The 8,687-nt window shown below is 43.4% G+C and overlaps 1 pseudogene; it reads left to right on the top strand.

Annotated features, from left to right (window-relative positions):
- Positions 1-827: 827 nt before the first annotated feature.
- LOC102860174 lies at positions 828-1,729 on the top strand (annotated as a pseudogene).
- Positions 1,730-8,687: the final 6,958 nt, after the last annotated feature.

Genomic DNA, 8,687 nt, shown 5'->3' with positions numbered 1-8,687 from the left:
TCCTGACTCGGGGACGACCCCATGTGTGTCTGAGGGAGCTGAGATCCTCAGTGCTTCAATCAGTGACTTTGTGGAGGGGGGGTGACCACAGCTTTCTCCCAAAGCCCTTCTGGTTACACTTGACTCTCCAACCTTTGGGTTCAGCGGCTGGGCAGTTAAGTGTTTAAACCACCCCGGGCGTCCACATACTCCCCATGGTTTTGTCACTGCTAGGTTCCCTCCATGCTATTCATTGGGTTTTCAAAGACCTGCTGTTTCAGAAGTGAAAGGCCAGCTGTGTTTCTTGGTCTCTGTCTTAGTCTAGAAACATCATCAGAACATGTCCTCCAAGGCTGATCCTACTGGGATCTGAAATCCAGATGACATAGCTTCCAGAATCACAGCAACACATAAGCCATCCCAGTATGGCAAATGGACAGACAAGTGGCCCATGAAAGACTCTGGAGGACATTATGCTAAGTGAACTATCTCAATCACAAAAGGACAAATACTGCATAACACTGCTGTTGTAAAGCAGGAGTGCCATGGAGGCTTGGGGAGAAACTAGGAAAAGAGTGGCTAGACAATGAACACTGACTGCACGGGAACAGATGAGGGGAAAGAACGCTTTGAAAGGAATATCTGATTAGACGTTATATGTATGACACCGTCTCGAACCAGAGGCACATTCCAAATGGACTGGGGGAGAAGGAAGGGATGGAAGGGAGGAAATGGTCAACAATGAATGAATACTTAAAAAAAAAAGAAGAAGAAGAGGGGCTTACTGCCTTGGTGTGGGAGTTGCGGTGTGAGGAGATAGTACTTGAAGTTGTAGACGGTGTACCAACATGTCCTGTGGTTCCAGCGCCGGTTTTAACCACCACACAACTGTTGTTGGTTTTTGTTTGTTGGTTTTTTTTTTTCACTTGAGGGCTGCCGATACCAAGTAGAATATGCTTTTAAGGCAATTAACCAGGGTGGCCTCACATTAGCTGTAAGAAGAAAAGACTGTGCAGTAATAGTCACACAGAAGAAAGTACCTGACAAGTTATTGGATTCCAGCACAGTGATCCACCTATTCAAGATAACAGAAAACATTGGTTGTGTGATGACAGCAATGACAGCTGACAGCAGATGCCAAGTACAGAGGCTCCGTGCGAAGCAGGTAATTGGAAATACAAGTAGGGTTGTGAGATTCCTGTGGACATGTTATGTAAAAGAATCGCAGCTATTTCTTAGGTCTACACACAGAACGCAAAAATGAGGCCTCTTGGTTGTTGTATGATCTTAATTGGTCTAAGAGCAAGGGCCTCAGGTGTACAGGTGTATCTGGCAGGTTATTACTGTGGGTTTAAGGCCACTATAGCAGGAGTTAAACAAACTGAGTCAACCAGATTCCTTGAAAAAAAAAGTAAAGAAGCAATTTGATTGGATGTTTGAGCAAACAGTTGAAAATGCAATTACAGGCCTATCTACTGTGCTATCAATTGACTTCAAACCTTCAGAAACTGAAGTTGGAGTTGTTACAGTTGAAAATCCCAAGTTCAGGATTCTTTCAGAAGCAGAGATTGACTCCCACCTTGTTGCTCTAGCAGAGACTAAACATTATCACGAGTTTCCTAAACCCATGATGCCACTTGCCAGTGTGTTTGTTAAAAAAAAAGACCAACATTATGGAGGTTCCTGGATTAAGAAAGAAGCTTCTCCCACTCCTCCTACCCATGAAGTGGTTAGGACTCTGTATAAATAAAAACAATGATTTTTTTGGAAAAAAAGAAAGCACCAGCCACCACCCCCCCCCAAAACAAGAAAGAAAATTAATTGGAGGAGGGGGGTGGGGGAAGGAAGGGAAAATGTACAACAATGAATGAATAAAAATTCAACTTTTCTGTAAACTTTAATTAAAATCACAATTTTTATAAAACTGTTAAATAAGTAAACAAAAAAGTTAGGCAATGAATAAGGACCAAAGGCAAATTAATAGCTTTGATACGTGGTGCTGGCAAGGACTTTTGAATATACCAGGGACGGGCCAAAGAACAAACATATCTGTCTTGGAAAGAGTACAACAAGGATGTTCCTCAGTGGCAGGATGGTGACATTTCATCTCCTATACTTTGGGCACATTGTCAGGAGATGGACACCCTTGGGAAAAGCCTTGCTGTGAAAAGCAGAGTGGCAGAGAATGAGAGGAAAACTCTCCACAAAATTAACGGATCCAATGACTGCCACGGTGGATTCGAACACGACTGAGAAGGTGAAGACGGTACCGGGTAGGGTGAGGGGTTGGTCTGTTTGTTGTTCATAAAGTCATTCTCAGTCCTAGTCAAGTCAGTGCAGCAAAGAACAACAGCAATGTTAAAAAAAAAATGCTTGCCTTTTTGTACCAAAATAAAAATAATTGTTTGAATTAAAAAATAACCCTTCACTCAACATAAGTAAAAATGTTTTGCTTTATAGTATAGTTTTGCTGTATAGCAGCTTAATTTGCAAAAATAAAGGTTAACATTAGCCAGACTGAAAAGTCAGTCAGTCAGTCATCCAATAATCTCATAGAATAAAATCTCATAGTTGTTGGTCGGTGTCCTTGAGTCCAGTATGACTCAGAGAGATCCTGTGAATAAAAGATCTGAACCCTGTTCTATCCTGTGCCATTCTCACACTTCTTGACACACAAGAGCCCACTCCGGCAGTCATCATGTTAATCCACCTGCTTGAGGGTCTTCCTCTCCTTCGCCAACCATCCACCCTTCCCAGTATCATGTCCTTCTCCCAGGAACAGCATCTCCTAGTAACATGTCCAAGTTATGTGAGACAAAGCCTCAGCATTCTTGTCTCCAAAGAGCACCCTGGCTGTACCCTCTCCAAGACGTATCTGTTTGTTCTCTTGACCTTCCATAGGACGTCCAGTGCTCGTCTCTAACACCACAGCTCGAAGGCATTCATTCTTTTTCTGTTGCCCTTATTCACTGTCCAGCTCTTAGATGCATAGCAAGCCATCAGAAAGATCATGGATTGAATGAGATGCACCTTAGTCTTCAAACTGACAGCATTACTACTCAATAATTTGGAGAGGTCCCTAACTGCAGATTTCCCATTGCAAGACATCTTCTTATATCCTGACTGCTGGTACCAAGGATGTTAATTGTGGATGCAAGTAAGATGAAGCTGTTGGCAGTTTCAATCTCCTCTCCATCCATGATGACACGGTCCAGTGGTAAGAATCTTTGTTTTCTTGACATTAAGATTCAATCCATATTGAAAGCTATATTCCTTGATCTTTTGCAACAAGTGCTTTAAGTCCTCCTCACTTTCGGCAAGCAAGGTTGTTTCATCTGCATAATGCAGGTTATTGATGAGTCTCCATCCAGTTCTGATGCCACACTCCTTCTCATAGAGTCCAGCTTCTCCAGATGATTTGCTCAGTGTACAGATTGGATAGGTATGGAGACAGAATACAGTCCTGACACATTCCCTTCTCAATTCTCAACCATGCAGTGTTTCCCTGTTCTGTGTGCACAGCAGCCTTCTGGTTCCAGGTATAGTTTTCACATGAGCACAATCAAGTGCTCTGGGATTCCCATTCTTCTCAATGTCAGCCACAACTTGTCATGATGCACACAGTCAAATAAATGCCTTTGCAGAGTCAGTAAAGCACAAATAGACATTCTTCTGTTATTCCTTACTTTCAGCCAGGATCCATCTGACATCAGCAATGATACCCCTGGTGCCAAAGCCTCTTCTAAATCCTGCTTGAACTTCTGGCAGTTCCTTATCTATGTACCATCCCAGCCATCTTTTAAGGATATGCAGTAGCATTTTGCTTGCATGTGATATCAATGATATTGTTTGATAGTTTCCACATTCAGATGATCACCTTTATTAGAAATGGGAATATGGACCTCTTCCAAATCATTGGCCAGACAGCTGTCTTTTCAAATATCCTGACACTGGCCAGGAAGTACACCAAGGCTGCATCTATTAATTGAAACAAGTCAATTGGTATTCCATCAATTCTTGGGCCTTATTTTCTGCCTATGCCTTCAATGCAGCTTCCACTTCCTCTTTTATCACCATTGGCTCCTGTTCATATGGTACTTCCTGAAATTTTTCAGTGTCAATTCTTTCTGGTACAGTGACTCTGTGTATATTCCCGCCATTTTCTTTTGATGCTTTCTGAGTCATTCAATATATTGCCCGTAGCATCTTTCAATACTGTTTAGGAAAAAAAATTAAAAAGATAATTGTGGAAATCTGAATTGGCTCTCGACCTGAGTTAACACACTGAACTGCTACCAGTCTCCTGGTTTTGACAATGTACTGTCATTATGAAAGAGATGGTCACTGGGAAAGCTGGATGAAAACTGAGAATCTTGTGGGTCTTCAGACAAGTTTAAATTTAAAAAGTTAGCTTTGTAAAAGAGTAAGGACATGTGAGTTTTAGAACCAATGTCTTGACTCACCTCATGGTGTCCCCCGGCGTAGCCGCTGGGCACGTTAGCCATTGGTACCACACTGGAGCTGTAAGCAGCCCTGAAATATGTGGGCCCAAAATGATCAGCTGCTGCACTCTCCTTGGGGATTCAAGGAAACGGAAATCATTAACCATGTCAGTCTTATCTCCATCCAGCGGTGAGGATTTCTGTGCTTTTGATGTTGAGGTACAGACCATGCTGAAGGCTGTACTCTTGGTTCTTCTGCAACAAATCCTTCAAGCCCTCCTCACTTTCAGCAAGCAAAGTTGTTTTGTCTGCATAAGAAAGGTGGTTGGTGAGTTTTCCTCTAATCCTGATGCCACATTCCTCTTCCTTTAGTTCAGCCTCTCGACTTACTTGCTCCGCATACAGACTGAATAGGTATGGAGAAAGGCCACAACGCTGATGCACACCTTTCCCGATTTTAAACCACACAGTGTTCCCCTCCTCTGTTCAGACAGGTGGGTGGTCAGTGAAAGACAGGAGGATCCTCAACCAGATGGACTGACACAGTGATTGTAACAATGGGCTCCGGTTACGTCGAAAGAGATTGTGAGGATGGCACAGAACAGGACAGATCTGTTTCACAGGGTCGTTGTGAGTCGTCCTTGACTTGACAGCACCTAACAACAACAACAATTATGCTCAAGTCATTGTCTGTGCCTAGCATAACCAGCTAGGTGGTTAAGCATCAATTTCTGGAATCTGCTCTCGGAATGCCACCTCTGACTCTCATGTGCTATGCAGCTTGGACAAGTCAGACAACTCACCTCCTTTCCATGGGTTTCTCTTTTATACAATGGAAAGAAGTAGAAATAACATATGTCATAGGGAGAGTGACTATGATTTAAGCACCATTTGTGACCATTTAAGCACCATATGTTAAGCACCATTTCAGACACACAAAAAAGGGCTCAGTCAATGTTCAACTGTTTTTCCAAATTCCTTCCATTTCCAAGCATCTGAAAGTTTGACAATTTCTAAGGATTACAGAAGAAGAATCATTGGGTGTGAATTGTAGTGTTGGAGAAGAATACTGGATATCTCGTGTTCTGTCGAAGTAACAAACAAGTTTGTGTGGGAGGAAGTGCCACCGGGGCGTTCCTGACAGCCACGGATGGTGAAAGCTCATCTCACATACTGCAGGCATGTTGTTAGGAAGGGCCCGTCCTAGGAAAAGGACCCCACGCTGGGACAGGTGGAGGTCAGAGAAAGAGAGGAAGACCCCAACAAGATGGCCTGACCCAGGGGCTGGAGGTGGGGAGGATGGCGTAAGATAGGTCCGGGTTCAGATGTGTGTCCATAGGGTCTGTGAGTCGTGACCTGACGAACAGTTGACCCCGAGTCAACTCAGGGGCATCTAATTACAAAAGCAGCTCAGTCCCAGCACCCTGTACTTTCTTCAGCTCTATTTATTCCTCTTATTCCTAGACCTTTATGACCCACCATCATGCCACTTAGCCCTCAGGAACACAAACAGAAGTACTCCTTTTTAATTGTTCCAAGTACACTCTTACTGTGTTCTGCAGTTTCTTGTTGATGACAGGGCTGCGTTAGTATTTTCCTTACAAGCAAAACACTCACTGTATTGCCGGACAGACCACTAGATATTCTGTAAACAGTTCATTGACCACCTAAGTCATGTTGAGGGAAACGCAATGTCTCCTTTTGGTGTTATTAACACAAAGGGTTCCTAATAACTGGACTAGTTTCTAGTGGCATTGGTTTAGAATATGCACGTTTTCTGAACGGTGTGTTTCAGCTCTTACTGTCATACATCCTCCTTCAGGCAGGAGTGAGAGGAATAAAAGGACTGTAGGCTACCAGAAACCATTCTTTCCTCCTCGTCTAAAAGTGACACAGCCATGATCTCACGCTATCAAAAGGAGCTCAGGCGCCTGATACAGTTGCTAATTATTGCCCCACTGACGTTTTCGGAGGTACTTCTGACCTGCTTGTCAGGAAGGGGATGCCAACGCGAGCACACAGGGGAGCTGGCAGACGGGCACTGAGTGACGCCGTAGGAGCACGCCTGCACAGCTGGAAGACCCCGTTTATATCGCTGGCAGACAAGTGTCCAATGAAATGTGCTTCCCATTCCAGATTCAAAAAGAGAGGAGCTGAGCGTTTTAAAAGCCTTCCCCTTGGGTGTAATCTCCATCAGAGAACATCCAGCCGAGCTTCACATATGTGATGTCCCAAGCTACTAGCTTAATCCTCACTCAGCTGGGGGATGATGCAATCCTTCCGGAACTACGGCCCCAAATCCATTTTACAGATGGCCAGTCTCTGATCCATGAGATGAGTCAATCCAAATATTTAGGAACTTTTCTTTGGGAAGATGCAGATTTGATCTTTTAAGTACAAGTTCTACCTAGGATTTGAAGCTAGTATTAGATCAATATCCCTTCCAAGATAAAACCAACCAAACAGTAAAAATCCCAGCTCAGTTACCATTGAGCTGCTTCCAATTCACAGCCACCCTATGAACTGGAATCATTAGTAACGGTTACCTTTCCAACAAGAAGTTGGTCATCTACTGCGTCTGTAGTAGAGACTCTACAAGCGGATGGCTTTAACAGACAGAAGTGTGTTCTCTTAGGGCTGAAGAGGCAAGACGTGCAGTCAGGAGGCTTTCTCTGTGTCGCTTCTGGAAGGTCCTTGTTGTCTTCAGCATCAGTAGGTCTGGTGCTCCTTGAAGCGCTCCATGGATCCTGCTTTCGCCTGGGTCAAGAAGCCTCCCAACTGTGGTACTAGGACTTACGTCACATGGCCTGTTCATAGACTTCCATTCTGTGATTCCTGCCTCTTTGTCTGTGCTTAAGACATTATTCAAGGAGTTGTTTATCGCACTAAGGAGATAGGATCAAGGTGGAGACACTACCAGAAAGTACTACCTACGTCCTCATGCTTCGTTCTCCTGGAGGTGTGATATCCTATGTAAAGGAAGGTTTACAGAAGCTCAGTGCTTGTTCTTGGGACACTGCATCTAACTTGACCCAGCTGTGATGACTGCTGACAGCTAGTAGACATCAACCAATAGCTTCAGCCTACAGGTTCTCGGTCCATATTCATCAGGCTCTGTGACCACATCATCCACATACATCAACCAACATCATCCACAATTGCAGGAGCCTCTACCTGATGGTATTTTAATTTCTGTGAGACCTTCCAGTAAATAAACCATAGAGCCCAAAGACAAGGACAAGAGTGGGCAGACTGAAGGGAGGGGTGAGAATTAATGGCAGAGATGATGGAGTGGTATAGCATTTGGATATTTGGAACATTGTTGCACTAGAGAGCCTAGAAACCAAACCAAAGGGAAAAATCAAGAGGTTAATGAACTGAACAGATTTCAAAGGACAGCACGGGAAGACAAAGCAAAGTATTATAATGAAATGTGGAAAGACCTGGAGTCTAAAACTCAAAAGGGATGAATTCACTCAGCATTTCTTAAACTGAATGAACAGAAGAAAAAATTTAGGTCTCGAGTTGCAATACCTAAGGTTGCTATGGGCAGAATATTAAACGATCCAGGAAGCATCAAAAGAAGGATGAAAGGAGTACACAGAGTCACCGTACCAAAAAGAATTTGCTGACACAGAAAAATATCATGAAACAATATATGATTAAGAGGAAATGGTGATAAAGGAAGAAGTTTAAGCTGCTCTGAAAGAACTGGTAAAAATACAAAGCCCCAGGAATTGATAGCATACCAACTGACATATTTCAAATATTTCATATTTGTGCCAAGCCATCCTCACAGTCACGGCTTCAGTTAAGCCATATGCAACCACTGTGCCAATCCATTTCATTGAGGGACTTAAACTATGGACAATCTCCTCCCGGGAGATTAACTGTCTCTAAAAACCTGCCGAACTATGGATCGGTTCTGACTCCACTGTACACAACACCAACACACACCTCTACTTTATGAGGCATGATGTCCTTCTCCAGGAAGTCAACCCTCTTGGTAACATGTCAAAAGTACATAAGATGAATTCCCACCTTTTGCTTCTAAGGAGCCTTCTGGTTTTATTTCTTCCAAGACAAATTTGGGTTTTTCCTCATAGTCCACAGTATATTTCATCTTCATTATCCGCACCATGATTCAAGGGCATAAACTCCTCTTTGATCTTCTTCATTTAAAGTCCAGCTCTGAAGTGCATCCGTTGCTGTCAGGCGCTATTGAGAAAGAACTCACTTAAAGCAGACCCTTCAGTAGAGTTTCAG

Source organism: Elephantulus edwardii, unplaced genomic scaffold, assembly GCF_000299155.1.
Source record: "Elephantulus edwardii isolate Elephantulus edwardi_28Jun2011 unplaced genomic scaffold, EleEdw1.0 scaffold00024, whole genome shotgun sequence".
Classification (NCBI taxonomy): Eukaryota; Metazoa; Chordata; class Mammalia; order Macroscelidea; family Macroscelididae; genus Elephantulus; species Elephantulus edwardii.
The sequence above is the reverse complement of the archived record's forward strand: the minus strand, read 5'-3'. Positions and strand labels throughout refer to the sequence as shown.